At 37.8% G+C, this 17963-nt stretch overlaps 1 protein-coding gene across 8 annotated transcripts in view; it reads right to left on the bottom strand.

Annotated features, from left to right (window-relative positions):
* SEMA5A (semaphorin 5A) overlaps positions 1-17963 on the bottom strand; it is a 314761-nt gene that overhangs the window by 288931 nt on the left and 7867 nt on the right. The window contains exon 1 of one of the 8 annotated variants that reach the window (XM_052703889.1): positions 16897-17172. The exons of 6 other annotated variants lie outside the window; for them this stretch is intronic. The gene's annotated coding sequence lies outside the window, so the exon portion shown is untranslated. Of the gene's footprint in view, positions 1-8397; positions 8418-16896; positions 17173-17963 lie in introns of those variants that run through there. One more of the 8 variants, XM_052703892.1, reaches the window with a different exon arrangement.

The following is a 17963-nucleotide window of genomic DNA, read 5'->3' as shown; positions in this document are numbered from 1 at the left end:
CAGAACAGCCACGCTCTCTGTTTGATATTCCACCTATGAACAAGTTGTACTATTTCATTCACGTTCCATAACAAATGAACACATGGAGATAGTAGGAGTAAAATACTCTAAACTTACACACAGTATCAAATCAACCCAAAACGTGTTTCTTTGGCTGAGTACCTTTGGGGTAAGTAACACAACACCAAATTTCAGAACAGTGTGGAACAAGAGATCAGTGCCAACTAGCAAAGAAATTATTAACATATGTAGTACAGCTTGAGCAATGTAGCGTAAACTGCTAAAACTGCAGAATTATAATGAAGAACGCAGATGGTATTTGATGACAAAAATAAATGAAAGCAACTCATACGCCTTGTTAAAAACAGTCTATATTAGCTTATAATTTGTTTAGCAACAAATCGTGTTCTGTCCCTTGCAAACAAAGAACTTATGATCAAAATATAAGTTAATAAGTGCACAAATAATGCTATGACTATGTTTGTTAAAAAGCAGACTTTGTCTCAAAAATTTCATACGCATGTCCCTGGGGAACAGTTCCATACACACTCAAAGAGACAGTAGACCAGGCTTAAAGATGAGTAGAGTACTCTTTTTCTAGCCCACTCAAAAATAAAGAATTATATCTTTGAAAGCTGTTGAGAAAAAGAAAGGCTTCTCTCAACATTTATCTTCACGTACAGTGGAATATAAAGAATTGATAATAAACACTGGTGGACATAGAGCTGATGGAGTTACAGAACTTTAGAATAAGTCAGGTACAAAGGTATAGTATACAGTTAAAAATGCAGGAAGTTATTGTACATTCTTGGAAAAAAAAAATATTTTATTCTAAAAGACTATATTCCACAATCCCAAGGCAGAAAATCTGTTTTCTATAGGAATTATATTTAATCTGTAATTAAGCTTTTAAGCATCAAGAGTCAGTGATCTTTTCATCTCTATAATAAAATATGGCAAAGTAGTGATTTGAGGCAAGTTTCTCCTACTCACTCCTTTTACCAGCATCATTCACAGCTTCTAATGCAAATCAGATGATAACAGCACAATTCTGAATAACACAAAAGTTAGGTGTGTCTTTTTCAACTTTTGTTCATTACGAAAGAAGTTAGCTCAAATCCAGGACTCCAGCTCCCAGCAGAAAAAGTCTCCTATTACCAGTCCCTTTGCTGCTCAACAGTTGACAGCCAGTGGTTGCAACATTAAGGTGATCCAGGTAGAATCCAGAATTACAAGAACGGATCACTCTGCTGCCACAGCTCCTGCTGCAGTTGGGTCACAGTACCCCCAACACCCTCATATGCTGTGATGCAGAGCTCCCTACATATAAAATGACTTTGGAAGTTCAGCATAAAGCTTAAGGTACCAGAGTACTTAGGCTCAAGAATAATTTTATCTCTGTTGAATTTCTTTTGCACTGATCATACCACCAAGAAAAAAAAAAAGCAAAAGGATACTCTTACTATAGTTTCCAGAAAAGTTGCCGGACTTAAACAAGGCTGCAGCAGGGCCAAAGGAACTGGAAACAAAGGCTAACTAAAGGCTGCAGAAGGGCCAGATTGAGGGGAAACATAGCATAAAGCAAGGGCTCTGCAGGACCAAAGCAAGGGCAAACAAACACCAAAGCAAGAGTAAATGAAGGCAGTAAAGGTGAATTTGTAGAGCAAATTTCTAACCAACACATCTAGTAAAGTTGTACCTTTAATTGAGATGATAATTGCAAAATAACTCTGATTAGTTTATTTAATAATTTATTTAATTGTAGACTTGACTAGAAGTTATTTTTCATCTAGCAGTCAGGATTAGCCATGTTTTTTCATATAGTTACGTTAATTTTATGAAACATGTGAACTTATGTCATTCAAAACTCATCCCATAATCCCTTAATTTATTGATCAACATACACTTAGCTTCAAGTACAAATACTGGTATTCATTATTCAGCACTGAAAATTCACATCTGAAGGTAAGAAGCATCATAGGATTGTATAGTAACTTAGGAACATCTACACACTTCTAGCAACATGTAGGACACATGATAACCCCAACAGAGCCTCTGAAAATAATTGCATGTACAGGAATGTAAGAATTAAGCCAGAGAAACTGAGAACAAAAATAACATGGTTGAATAATGCAAGAAATACTTCTCTATAATTTTCAAGTAGATCCAGAACTGAGCTTATCATATATTTTACACAGACGAATATACCATATTGCAAAGAAACTTTTATCAACTTATTGTTCTTAAAAGTCAATCTCTGGTGCTTTAATCCTCAACTAGTCCCTCAAAAGGACTATTTCCAGAATAAAATATTTTTAAAATATTTGTGCTCTGCTTTATCAGAAGCTGTTTCACATGGCACAATAATGCTACCACTTTACAATTACCACCACACCATGGAACATCTGCAAAGCTATGTAAGACCTGCTGGAAGTCAGATCACTTCCTACAGGCCACATTGTAACTCTGCAAACAGTTTTTGCTAAGATACCTAAGCCAGAACAGAAGCAAAGAAAAAGTGTTGAGAATGCCATAAAAAGACACTGTCACAAAATATAGCAAAATATATTATGGTATCTAAAAACTCAAGCTCCAAAATAGACTCCCACTGCCACAGCAGTGCAGCAGGCCCCAGGCCATCAAAACAGCAAGTCCCCAATTGCCATGGTGATGCCACAGGAGCTGCAGCCAAGCACAGCACCACATGCGGGGATGGCATGGGCTGACCCCAGATGTCCACTGAGCACAAGTCTGCTCCAAGGCTAACATGAAAAACTTCAGTAAACGTGCTCAGAGCTGACATAACACATCAACTATATGTGCATGGGCACAGAGCAAATATATCTGAACAGTATCCAAAACCTCCTGCCAACCAGTGTCTGCATGGATCCAGCCCCAGATATTTATGGTTAGTAGGTATTGACATATACTTACTGCTTACAGAAAATATCAATGCTTGGAGCCCAGCTTTACATCACTAAATCATCAGCAGAATCGGGCACCAACATCGACAGCTTCAGCAGAGAAGAAAAAGAACTGATAACTTCACCATAAACAATTTGCCTCTGAATAAACTGGTAATACCTATAAGCATTGGAGAAAAAAATTTAAAAAATAATAATCACACAGGCCAAATCGTTTCATCGCTTCTTTAATTTTACATGGAAATGTACTCTATATCTCAAATCTGGTTTATGTTGTGTCCTCATGATTATCTAGCGGATGCTAAATCAAGTTCTAATACGCAGCTGCACTCAATAACTTCTACAGGTTGTGTTCTAGGACAAGAGCCAGTGGCTAATAATCTTCCCATTATTGATTCTTCCTAGATGGAATGGAAACTCATTTACTTGGCCTTTTGACACACTAAGACTCTGTCTTGCTTATTACAAATACATAACTATACATGTAGTTTGGAGTTTGTGTAGTAGAAGGCATTTAGGAGGATGCCTTCGCTGGCATGGATTTGCTTTTTACCACAGTAATTCTCTCTAAGGAGAAGGAAATAGGTAATAAAATATAGCTTCAAAGATGACATGTATGGCATTGGCAGGCAAAAAAGAGAACACATCATGACCTGTTAGCCACTAACTTTCCACCATTTCCATAGGACTGACCAGCTCAGATCACAAGCCAGAATACATTCAAAAATCCCACTGCGTGCCCAGGCCAAGACACCAGGGACTAACGCATTTTCTTCCATTGAGAACTGTAGACCACAAAAGTTTAACGGTTTAGAAATGCACAAAGAACTGATGAGGAGGATTTTCAGGGACACAAGATCTTTTAGGTGACAAATTGAAGATAAAGGGTGTACCACTTCAGTAGCTAGACAATTCATTTTAGACAGTATGAAAAAGATCTCTCTTCCTGTATAATAGTAAAGTGGAAATTACAGATGTGTGTGTCACTTCCCTCCCCTGGTATCAATGCTAAAATGATATAATGGAAGAAACCCAGGTTTTTGAGATCACAGTTAGCTTCATCAAAGAAGTATTTAACAGAAGTGCTTCATGTCCTCTTCTTCTGCTGTTTGCCAACATTTTAAAAATGTATTCTAGAGGAACAGACATTTACCTAGATGTACCATTTCGCATATCTGTTAGAGAACAAATGCAATTCATCTTACTCTCCTTTTTATTATTAATTGGTAAGACTTCAAGGATATCTTTATTTTACCCCAGTACCAATCTGATTAATGAATGCAAACCTTTCACCTTTCAATTGCATAATAAATTCTGACTGCTTCATGAAACTGATTAAGCCTGTCATACCCCTGTCCACGGATAACATAAAACGCATGTTTGGTACAGAACCAATTATCTTTTACTGATGAAGGAGGCATTATTTCTGCCTTTGCTTCCCCTCTCTCCCTCCCTTTCTTTTTATACCTGCCAAGTCCTCTTGCTGACATCTTTCTACTGCAGAACAGTGAAAAGCAAATAATGAAACAAATATTCTCATGTTTTCAAGATTCAAACAAGAGTATTGCCTTGGGTTAATTCTCTACAGGATATTTCTGTCAAGTATTGGAAGACCTCAAGAATATACAGTTTCAGACATTCAGCTACTCCATAAAACATGCTGGAAGATGCCAAATAAAACAAACATGGTTGTAACAGACAGGGTTGACCTCAGGATGTGCTACTCAGGCCTCATAAAAATACAGCATTAAGAAGGACATGCAGCCCACATAAAGAAGGAATTTGACAAGATCTCCATCAGTCCAACTTAACCAACCTATGTTTTGTTGATCCTGTGATAGTGACAACAAACAAGTAGCACTCACTCAGGGCACAGTGAGCAACTGAAGGGGAACTGGAAAATACTGGCGACACAGAGGTAGATGCAGTATACTGCTCTTTCCCAACATAATTAAATGCTTGTCCAGTAGAAGAACATAGAAATCATAGGATGATCCCGAAGAAATAATTCTCGTTCTCTGTTCTATTAAGTAGGTTTGTAAAAGAGCTGGAACCATCAGCTCCAAGCAAGTAATGAGCACCGTGCCTCGTCTATGGGAGAGTGACTATATTTGCATTCAACACAATTAAAACATAAACAGCCATGCGTTATTTGGCAAACAGAATGCATTTTTTTCCCTACTACTGGGTATTATCAAACGTCAAAGAGATCCCATGGAGCCAAAACAACGACTGCTAATAATAAAATAAAATCTACTTATGCCTTCAAGAGCGTACGGATCTAAAGATAAACTTGGATGACAAGATCACATGCATAAGTTAAAGCAGAAACATTTCCAGTTCTTTTTCCAAGAAGCCACTCATGCAAAAAATGAATGGTTTTTCATGTTTGTATGGGTTTTTTTTTTTCTTTGTTCTGTTTAGGGTCCATTTTTTCTTGTAAAATGTTTGGGAAGAGGAAGTTTTCAAACGTGCAGATGTTTGTGATCACACACTAGCAGCCTGCTGAGAAACATAACTGGTATCAAGAATGAAGTTATTCAGTCATTCGCAAATCACTGTTCAAAACTGTTGCTCTCAGTCACAGAGGTGATTAATGGAGTCCAGCAATGACACAGACTACCCCCTGCCCTTGCAAGCTCTTTGATCTTAATGCACTTAAGCTACTGAAGTAAACAAACCAATCTGGGTGTTCAGTTAGCTCATTGTCTCATTAAAAATTATTTGGCTAGACAAGTGGTAAAAGAATATTGCACACATCCCCAGATTCAATTTGGCATTCTGTAATCATAGCAGCAATTACATTTGGAAAAAGTCAAGAAATTAACAGTGGCAGAAAATGCTCAACCTTTCATTACGGACTTTCATGTGCAATGAAGTTAATATCTTCTAATCACCAGAGTATAGCAAAAATGTTCCTGTGTGTTTCAAAGAGGCCCCCGGTAACTACAGACAGTAGGCAGAAGTCTCTATGTTGGCAAATTTTATGTTCAAAACATAACAACATGTTGTCTCTCTCAGCTAGGAGACCTGCAGACTACAACTTCAGCATCCCTCAAGAACACCCTAGAGTCTGGTGTCAGACTGCACTTGGCATTTCATGCAGGCACAAGTCTTTCTTGCATGTTTTATGATTGAGACTGCAAGGCTGGACGTAGCAAATCATAGTACCAGGGCTAAGGCATTTTGCTTCTTTATTTAAATGCCCAGTGCCCTGCAATGGCTTTAGCTCAGCTTAAATAAAAAACATGAAATCACAATACCTGCATACTGCGCGTATGCTCAGAAATAGAGTGACTACCATGGGGAGCATGGAGAGAAGTCGCATTGTTGGTACCTAGATATGGCTTAGACAGGCTGACAGCAATCTGCTGTACAAGAAGCATAGCAGGGAGCACCAACCAGGGTGTGGACCAATGACCACTTTAATTCCTTTTAAAGGGTACTATGTATCACAGCTATGTACCATGTTGGACTGTCCCACAGTAACCGGGGCATCCCACAGCGTTATTGCCGATTGCTGTTATCATTGTCACAGAGTGCAGAAAGGAAAAAAAAAAAAATTAAGTGGCATCACGTAAAGTGGAGCTGACAGCTGGCCATCTTTGCTTTTATAAAATGTCACTGTCCACATATTTCACAATATATCAAAGGCTGCTTTCAAACCTTCACGGTAGTTACCAGAGCCTCATCTTTCATCACATTCCTCCTGACAAATTAATACCAACCTCCCATATCTTATGAATGAGAGCAACGTATGTTTCCTACATATCCTGATCAGCCTCTCTGCTCTTAACTGACTCCAAACCCATCTCCTAACACCCTTCTCCTTCCTGACCACTCATCACAATCTCTATTTTCATTTTCTCAGATGAGAATTTTTAGTAAGTGTTCTACACTTACCGACAGCACTGTAACCTGACGTAAACTTTGAAAAGCTTGTTTAAATTTAACACAACACAAGACAGAAGAAAAGAATACTTTTCTTTGGTTGCACAACACAGTCATCACCCAAGAAGTGCAATAACAGTACCATTTCCATACTGACATAGAAATAATCCACTCCAAACGCAAAGCGCTGGTGTGACAGGACATCTTAGTAGATGATGTTACCATCTGGTAAATTCTCAGCAGATGGATGATCTGAGAGACCAAAGGCATGCAAAAGTGATGAGTCAAAAATAGCTGAGCAAATAAGGAAAATACTTATTCTGTGCATCAATTCCGAAATTGAAGGGATAAGAAAACAAAACAAGCAAACAGTAATAACAATAATGAAAGCTGTAGTCAACTTACCTTCAGAAACAATTTCATTCACTACAAAAAGGCCAAAGGTTAGCCCCAGCCACTACTGTTATATGGTTTTAGTAAAGACTTTTGCCACCACTCCCTGTTCACCCACTGTAGACCCTAGAACACAGGAGAACCTATCACCTCTGGGCTGCAAAATTCAATATGTGGTAACTTTAACCATCTTAATCTCCTCTAAGCTTACTTCTAACTCTAACTTACTGTATAGTCAATGAATATAAAGATATTATAATTATGAAATAAACAAGGGAGTTTGGCAAAGCAGATTATAATAACAAAAAGAGAATAGATAGAAAGCTCACCTGTGCCCTGGGCTCACTGCAAAACTCCAGAGGAGGGATCTCCAGAACAGATCCTTTCCCACTGGTAGTCAGCTCTTAAATGGGTCTAGGAGAGGTGGAGCCAGGCTCCACCCCTTCCAGCAGCGCAGGTGAATTGCCTTCACCTGTGCTTCTGTGGCTGATTCATTGCTCGCCTCAGGTGATCAATCAGAGGTTCAGACCATGGTGCAGCAGTTCCCATACACCTACCAACAGACCAACTCCCTTGTTGCATTTATAGCGCAAAGAAACATAGAAGTTCTTAAGGAAAAATAACCATACATTTCCAGCAAGAAGTATCTGCACATTGAATTGGTCCTAAAAGCAAAGTGAAATATAAGAAAATTCTATTGACTTGCTAATATATTACAAAAAGCATTTACAGTTTTAGTAGGCTCCTTTTCAGCTTTTAAGTTTTATGTCCTACTTTCTGGTCTATTAAAAGAATTCTTTGCTTTTTAATTTTAATTATCTTCTCTTTACCCTTTCTTCATTTTTCAGCACGATGGGATATTATTACTCCTTGTGGGAAATGCTCTGTGATAAATAGACACGACCACTGCTTTAAAGCTGTATTTAATTCCACTTAACTTCCTCTCTCAGAAGCAGCTTGCCATTGAGCACCTACTCTTTTTGAAGGAGCTTCATACATAAATCCAATTCCAAGAATCAAAACCAAGAGCATTAACTGCTGCCATAATAACCGGACTTTGCAACATAGTGAAGCGATAGATACCAAAATGTATAAATCAAAGAATATTAGGATGTTATAATCACAAAATAAACAAGAGAGTTAGGCAAAGTAGACTATGATAACAAAAGAGAATAAATAGAAGGCTTACCCCTATTCTGGGCTCACCCACAAAAGCCAGCAGAGGCGACCTCCAGAAGAGATCTTTCCCCCCTAGTAGTCAGCTCTTAAATAGGTCTAAGAGGGGTAGAGCCAGGCTCCAGCACTTCTGGCAGCACAGGTGAATTGCCTTCACCTGTGCTCCTCTGGCTGACTCATTGCTCACCTCAGGTGATCAATCAGAGGTTCAGGCCATGATTCAGCAGATCCTATACACAAAATTTGGAAAATCTGAAGCCCTGTGGATTTGCGTGCCACTTCCCGTACAATTTTCTCATTCGAACTCTATGAAACATCATTTTGTTTAATGCAAAGGACAAAGGAAAGCAGGCACACAGCTTTTTAGCAAAGGCTTCTTTATTAAAGCTGTTCGTACTACTAGCAGATGCAGCTTCTTATAATGTCACTCAAGCTGAAGCTCTGTCAGATAAAAATCTTCCCCAGTCTGTTACCTGTCCAAAGTTGAGAAATTTCATTGTTTTCAATTATGTTTTGTGGAAAGTGGGTAAGGGTGATCTGACAGTGTCAAGATAACAGAAAACTGTTTAAAAGTCAATAAATGCTGTTAATGATTTCTATGTCTGATAGCTAAAATTGGCATTTCAGCTTCCTAACAAAGTCAGGGAACTACAGAGAACTCAGTAAGGCATCAGATAAAGAATAAAAGCTCCCTACTGCTCAGTCAATAGCCATCTTGAAATGAAAAAAGCAGGATGGGCAGTTTTCTGAAGACAATGCAGGTGTTAATTGTACAAGAAAATAGCTAAAAATCATAGTTTGCTCTTCTCTCTACGGTGTTTGTGGGTTTTTTTATTTGTTTTAAACAAAAACCTCACCTTTCACCTTTATCTTGGGCAGCAAGATCTTGCATCATCCCATGTTTCCAAACGTCTCCCAAGCTGTTTGTCAATCTGTCCTAAAATGCCACGTTTTGAAGATCTAGCCATGTTTTCTATTTCACTAGAAAGGCTATGGTTGTCACCTTAGTAAGCCAAAGCCTTTCTGAACTTCCAAATTTAAAATGTTTTTTAAAATATTTAGGTTGCCACTAAGAAGAGCTTGAAAATATCATCAGGATTTTTTCCTTATGTCAGAATATTAGCAGCTTTAAAGTATTTATTCATTGTTGTTATTTTTATGTTTAAGCTCATGCAACTTGGATACCGCTGACCTATTTATCCATAGGGACCTTCCACTGAAGCAGTGGAGGATTTGTCAACTGCATGTAGAAATTTATTTCTCTTGCTTGACAAGACAAAGTCAATGTAGGCCTTTATTTTTTAATATGATTACGATAATTTTTTTTCTATATTTGCATGCCTTCATTACTGGTATTATATTAAGATACCGAGTATAATTTTGCTAGATCCCACAACACAGTACTCAGTTTTCCCCAAAATTAATTCTGTACTGCATGCTTTCTTAGAAGGCTCCTTTTGGTGCTTGCATCTACTGTTTATCTGCAGATGTAAAATTAAAAACACACATATACTTGGCTAGTGAATTAGATCTGCAGAACTCACCTCCACTTCAAGCTAATGCAGTAAGTTATGTTCTGGTGAATGCTCTTCTAACGCCATTCAATTCCACAGTAGTACAGCTCTCACATACATTCTTTTGAGATGCCCCTACTAAAGGCATGCTACAGTCAGATTTATTTTGATCAGGAAAGGCCCACTTTTCTTTATGAAATCCCTTTTCTTATTAAGTGTTCCTGCAATAGCAGAGCTATATAATTAAAATAAAATAAAATAAAATAAATCTAAACTTAAGCTATCAAATTCACTGAGCTGTAGGACTTCCATTTCTACAAGGACTAAAAGCATTCAAAACTTCATAGCTCATAGAAGAAGAGAAACCAGTAAAGGTGTCCTTGTCAGCTCATCCCTTTATTGTGTGGTATCACTGCCAGTTACAGGTGCAGCCTAGCACCACACTCTCAAATCACTTCCCCTTTCCTAAGGGATGCTTTACAAAGACAGAAAAAGAGAAGAAAGAGAACTCCGCCCTGAAGACCCACGTTTTGAAAAGCTATATGACAACATCAGGAGAGATAAAAACAAGATGACTTCAACACACTCACTTTTACCACTTTTATGGCTTTTTTTCTTCTGCTATCAACATACAAGTGTCTCTCAGATCCCATCACTATTTCAAAGCCTACCAGTGACCTACTTAGGCAAATCAATAGAAAGAACCCCTGCCACTAATCTTTGGACAAATTACACTTCTGCCTTACCCTTTGTACTTGTTATACCACTGTGTCTGTACCCATAGATTGGTTTCTCTGTAGCAGTGAATATTACATCTAAAAATTAAACCTCTTCACGATATGATTATCTAAACTACCAGCAGTGAAACTGAGTGAAAATATTAAATATCCTTTAATTTAAGGTTGGAGAATACTTTATTCCTCAAGAAGTCACTAAAATTCATGCAAGTGTTCGGTTGTGGAGAACTGTAATAAACTATACTTAAAAGAGTGTGAAGAAAGCAACAAAGATCTGCAGACAAATTTGAAAAAACAGAATAGAAATCTCTCCTCATTCTTAAAAGTAATGAGTTTAAAAGCCAGAAACTGCTATTCTTAGCAATGACCTCAAAAAATTATAGGACTTAATAAGATACTCTGAATTCCACAAGTGATGGCAACATGTAGTTAAAACATTATCCAAAAAAAAAAAAAAAAAAAAAAAATTAATTTTCTTTGTAGATATTCTAAAGAGGATAATTAGCCTTATACACACACACAGTTAGGTTGTCTTTCTTGTAGCCCCCTCCAGACACATGTATGTATATACACATATTGAGAGGGAGTTACATGCCTGCTTTGGGTGAGTTTTGTTGTTGTTTGTTTTGGGATTTTTGTTTTTAATAAAAGAACAGCCTATACTTAACAAACCAGAAGAAAATCTTGCCTTACTTGTTCAGGTCATTTCAATGGATTTTAAAGAAACCTTCTGCTCAGAGTCCTTGAAAGTCCTTAAGAAATCTTATTCCATCAGTCTTTCCAGAAAGGCACAGGAGAACACAGGACAATGGAATTTTCCAGTACAAACTTTCCCCATAAAACTAATCTGAACCTAATGCAATTTGCATAAATGTTCACACAATTAATCAAACCGTAATAACACAGTTCTGCTTTCCCTTAAGCCTTACCCTCCCCTGATGCAATGAACAGCAGTTTTCCCCAAGCTTATTTGGCCAAAGCCTATCATAATGCTGCAAGTAAGATAGTATGATGTGAAACAAATCACTCACAACCCTGACGATTGAGTGTGTGTTTGTACGTTATCAGAAATACATCACGATCTACGTCTACTGTCAGCTGCACCCCACTGGCATTCTGCCCTGGCTTCCATTCAGGACTGGAGCTCCCTACATGGGACCTTGCTGGCCAGCACCTTGCCTTAACGCCTATGAAATGCACTACATGTTTTGATGCCCTATAAAGAACAACAGTAATCAAAGTCAGTCAGCTTTGCTTAAAACCATAAAATAAGTTCAGTCCTCCTTGAGCAACAGAGGGTGTTGAATACTGTTAGCTCTTCTGAGCACCTGCAATATCATACCCAGGATACACTGCTAATTTTAGAGTGCTGGATGCATGCCACCATAGGACAAGTTATTTTTACTGAGTCTTGATGTGTCCATCCCACTGCACATCTCCACTTCTAAAGTGCTACTGTAAGGTTATTAAAGTTTCCAGTTACCACTTGGCTTAAAACTGCAATCTACTACAAAGCTCTTCGGATAAACTCTTCCTCATATTCTGAAGATCTTCACACAATATAACTAAAATGAATATCTGGAAACAGTATAACTAGCAGAAGTCAGCTGTGGTATACATTGTTTCCTCTTCTCCCAAAGTCTTTCTCACCAAAACCACAAATAATAGTATTTAACTATTATTTCTGCTACTTTCAGTTCAATGAACAAAAAAAAAGCTGCACAGAAACAGCTTTCACCTTATAGGCTGACTCTTTCAGTAGTCTATTCTATACTGATCGCAACTATGTCTCTTTTTTTTTTTTTAATTTTTATTTTTTGATAAAAGCAATAAAGAAACACGGTGATAACTTCATCAGTATATTTCACATAAAAACATGGATGTTGGGAAATTCCATTAACCAAGTTTTAATTTAGACCTAAAAGTCTCCGAGTAAAATGAACAATGCAGTTTTCCATAAGCATTTATACTACAGAGCTGCTGTCTTGCTTTCCCAAGGAGATAATACTGACCAAGCTATCAGGACAGAAAATTTGGGACAAGCTTTAGCAATGATGATTTAAGATTTCTACCCTTCTGCTCACATGTACTTCTTCCCTTACTTACCACTTTTCAACAGGTAGACTGGGACTGAACAGAGAATTCTCTCCTGTTATGATGGATTTCTGCACATTTTTAATCACAGGGATTTAAATGAGAGCACGGTACTTGGCATGCATTCGTGTGCAAACAATAAGACATCCTCTGCCAAAATCTCAAGTGAAGACAATCCCAATAGATAGAAGGAAATGTCAGCCAGAAACAGTTGTGTGAAGCATAAAAACCCATGAGAAGAAAAAAAGTATTTATTTATTAAATTAAAGACCAATTTTTCCATTCTAATACTTCTGATCTGTTTTTATGGGTTTTCTCAGGTATGCTTAATTAAAACCAGTCATCAACACCAACTTTGTTCAGAAGAGCAATTAATGAATATGGCATAGAGCAGCTTAGCCCTGGAGGAGACTCTGACATTTGTTCACGGTGAAGACTGTTCATTAATTGCTCCCCTTGTTCTCAGCCTCTTAATGATATTTTTGACACAACACTACAACTCAATGTGACTTATTCTTCACAGCCAGAGACATCTGCACTATGTTACATTAATAAATCTACCTTTGAAAGATTTTCAAAAAGTTATTTAAAGATGCAGAGAAAAAATAGGTCTGGATGAACTAATAAAAGAATAAAAAAGCTGTACTGTCATTCTTATTATTATCTCCAAGTATGCTTTATATTACAGATAATTTAAGCAAATATTTTTCGTTCTATATTTACTGTAATTAATGAAACTTGGGAAGAAATTCACAGCGCTGTCCCAGTCTATTTAAACTATGCTCCCATATGACACTGAACCATAAGGCTTCATAGGTCTTCAGATCCTCAGCCCTCAGATGATTTTCAATTGCTTTTAGTAAAAACAATTACTTTAATGTTAGAATAGAATGCAGAGAGTCTAGCTCTGGGTTACAAAGGATCTACAGAAAACTAAAGCTCTCTCTATAAGAGTTAAAACAAGGTTATTGGCATTTTACACTGACTTCTGGAACCCAAAAGGGGTAATCAAAGCCATCATATAAAACAAAAAAAGTACTAAGAGTGCACTGTAGATTTTAAAAAGCCATGAGTTTATCTTTGTAATATGTCCATAACTTCAGCTGATCCTTGTAGCTGCTGGAGTCCTGCTGCAACACATGGAATCATTCACAGAAGAAACACGAAGCAAATAACAAACAAGCTGCATGGGAAGTTCATGCCTGGAGTGCAGCTTAAGGCCCTGTAGATGAAAAGACCTTCAACATGCAAATGAAAACAGCGTCCACCCTCAAAGCTGGTGACATTACTCCAATTATCCTGACCTGGTTTTTTTGAGATTCGGTTTCTGTAATTCAGATTATGTAGCAATTCCTACTGCCTGCCAATTATTTGCATCAACACTGCCATTGAGTTTCATGTATTTATGTGTAAGAAACTCCATTTTAAGCCTTCCATTAGCTAATTTTATGCTCTTTTGTACTCAAGAGCTACAGTAGAAGCAGACACAGTTAGAAGCAACTCAGTTTCACAGTCTACCTGAAAAGGAGTTGGAGCTTGTGAGGAGCCAGGGCGAGCTGAAAGAACTCAGAGCAACTCTGTGAGATAGTGGGTGCAGAATACACGAGCATGGCAACAGAAAGAAAGGTTTTCAGGTTTGCATTTGCCCTCTCCTGTCTACTGGCTCCCACCACATTGCTCTCTTACAACAGAAGGCTCTGGTTTCCTCTGAAGTTTTCCATTCGCACCCAACACATCCTCTCTCCTACTTTCTCTCCCACCTTTTATTTCTAGCAGCTGTTCCTCCCCTTTTGCCCCATTCCTATCTCCTTATCTTTACTCATTGAGACAGTCATTAAAAACAAAAACAATACAAAAAACACCCACCCATCAACAGCTGCTCTTCTCTGCACTGAGCTTCAGAACACAAAAGCAGACAACAGCACAGGTGCAGGCAGGCTCCTGTCAGCTCCTGCCTGTCTGGAGCCCAGCAGCCACAAAGTGGTCAGTATGGGCTATGGGAATGCCAGAAAGGTGACCTAATATAGCTTGGATATGACAGAGGTAGCGTGCTGCTCAGCACACCACCTCCTGATTGCTGAATGTGCAGAGGACTTGCTCTCAGAAGCAATTTTACCTGCTCAGACACCTGTTTGCTGACTTACTATAGAGAAAAAATGGGAAAAAGTAATTCCACCTAGTGCAAAATTCACAGCAGGCTCACCACCCTTGATGGATCAGTCAGAGAGGGATCCTCAAACAACACTAGCACTGCCATTCAGACCTTTTTATTTCTATACATACAAGAATCACCTGAGCATCTACAGAATCATTTCTTTATTAATAAATTTGCACACAAATTCCTCATTAATCGAGTGGAGGAGTACTCTGGCATCCCTTCCCTTAGGCACTGCCCTGCATACACAGATCTGGCAGAATAAGCCAAATTATTGAGTAAAACAAGGGATATTCAGAGGTTTTTTTTTTTTTTTTTTTTTTTTTTTTTTTGCCTTAAGACACACAGAAAGTGAAAAGGAACTCTACAGAGTGCAGAAGCTCATTTCATTAATATTGCTAAATATATAATATATAGTAACAGTTGGATAACAAACACTGTAGAGCACATATTTCCAATTTTATTTGGACCATGAACCACTGTCCTTGGCAACTTTCAATATTCCACTCCCTCTATTAGCATCATGCAACCCTGTCACTTTCTAATTGAAAGCCCAATAAAAGCAACACACTGCTGTAGATTATCTCAAATAACATCTTGGGATCTATTGATCACACTTTTAGAACTACTTCTGAGAGAACAAGAATGAGAATAACCTAAAGGATTTAGGAGGTAAAACATAACTGTACTTAAATCTCACTCAATTAGATGGACTTCATCTGCAGTATCCTTACTATCCTTACTGCATATCCTTACTGCAGTAAGAACACGTGGCAACATACATCACCAAATCAGAGGCAAACTGCAGGGAATTGCTCACACTCTAAAGTGTTCATCAGCTTTCAGGAAGAAAAAAAAAAAAAGTATATTACAAGTTTAAACTTTTGAGTACATTCCTATTATTGTAGTCCAATTAATTTGGCCTTGTTTGTGGTCTGTCTACATTAATACAGCTTAATAATTTAGCAGAATCCTACTGTTTTAATTATCTCTTCTGAACCCAACAAAATCACATCATGATCTGCCTTTACAAGATCTCACTATAGCCATTGTAAACTATTAATTTAAATTACATTTCTTTTATTCATTTCTACCCTATTGTCAAGCTAAGGGTATTCCATTCCACCCTGAAGTCCAGCTTGCCAGATGAAAGAAATTTATGAATTTTAGATAGTACACATAATCAATATTTGATGCCAACATTTCTTTGCTCTTCAAAGACATGAACTCTTCAGAGCTCAGAGTAAAATTATCAACTAGCAGAGCAGTGTTCTGATCTCTATTTCAATTCACTTTGTCTTTTGGCAGAGTCACTGGACTGAAGCTGACCAGCTTTTCCCTGCAATAAGACTCATTCATCCTTCCACCATAGTTTTTATATGGGATGATATTGCAGACCTTTGATTCCCGAAAAAAAATGGGAGTGCATGATCTAGGCAAGATACTGTGTGACAAACTGGTACAAACCATAAAAATTTGTGAGGGAAATGTATGCATGCGTGTGTATGTAAAGAGAGATGTATCCACAGGCACATAAAGGCACACCATATATATAGGAACTGGAAGTAAGGTTAATCTTGATCATGTAAGAAGCATCTAAGAAGTATCTGCAAATGTTGTTTGCAAACATCTAAGAAATTACGAACATCACAGATTTATAATTAACATACTATTTATAAACAATACATAGGTTTTACTGCCAGGCAGCATTATTACAATCCACAGTCATCTAACTAGAATAATTTTGGTCACCAAGCCTCATCCAACAATTCCCCCTTAGAAGTTATTACTCAAATAGTTTTGGCTATCACACTGCTGACTTATTAAAACACATTTTCACACATATCTAAAGTACCAATAACACTCTAACTTTGCTATATAGGCACTATACTTAATCATCCTTGGATGTGTCAGAATCTTGACAAAACTAAACACACCATGTGAAGGACACAGGCAGCTTCTGGTCAACAGAAACAAGAGAGGAAGGTGGCAAGCTAGCATTTCCTTCTTACCTCACAGCACACTGCATAAGGCACCAGGAACCTTGTGCATCAAAGGTTCTGAACAGAGCATTTCCCATGCCTCATTACTTGGTGTCCTGAAGTGCACTTGAGCTCACTGGAAGTGGCCACTCCACACAAGTACAGATTATCTTGAACAAAGGAGACTTTGTAGTCATATTGGGGTGAGAAAGACACATTTCCACTCGTCTTTGAACAGCCAGGGCCTGGCTCCAGAAAAACTGCTAGAGACAAGTTGATGGAACAGCTTTTTCTAATGAAGAGCTCCTGGGACCAAGAGAAAAGAAATACAGTAATCAACTTAAATCATGTCTAAAGGATATGTATTGGGAACTACCACTGCATAAAGAAGCTACAGGAAACAGCATTTCACAAGATGCTAATAGCTTATTCACACACCAGTTACCATGCCAAGGCTGAAGAGATTATCAGCCTGCTCTGCTCATCACTTCTTCACCATTAGCTGCCTACAGGAACACTCCCAAATCCTTTTCAGCCACAGTATGACAAGTAAACCTGAACAATATAATACTAAGTCTTGTTAACTCAAATCCTTATGACTCAGTCACAAAAGTAAGGTTATCATAAGCATTTCAGTACACATAAACATAATACTTGTAATATTTATAAAACAAGGATGCAGATCAACCTAGCTGCTACACTGAGCTCAAAGGTTTTTTCTCCTCTTAATATTTTGGGAGACAGAGTGGAATTAAAAGTACCTAACAGACAACATGAACAATCTTCAGAAACAGCCAGATGATTTTTCTGGAGATTGCTCATCTCCCTTACCAGCTATCTATAGACATGAAACACAGAAACACTGTTTTTCACATGAAGATTGATTTAAGGAAAACACTTTTTTCTTACGTGGAAGCAAGAACATTCAACACATTATCCATAATTTCTTATACGGCTTAGAAAGTTTTAGTCATCACAAAGCAAGACTGAAACAAGGGACTGAATGTGCTACAGAGCAACACCTCCCACAATGCAGGAAGCAAGCAAAAAGCAAAAAGCAAACAAGCCCACTGTTAAAAACAGGAATCTCTATACAG

This window comes from Tympanuchus pallidicinctus, unplaced genomic scaffold (assembly GCF_026119805.1).
Source record: "Tympanuchus pallidicinctus isolate F22 unplaced genomic scaffold, pur_lepc_1.0 scaffold5, whole genome shotgun sequence".
NCBI lineage: Eukaryota > Metazoa > Chordata > Aves > Galliformes > Phasianidae > Tympanuchus > Tympanuchus pallidicinctus.
Note: the sequence above shows the minus strand (reverse complement) of the source record. Positions and strands in the feature narration are given on the sequence as shown.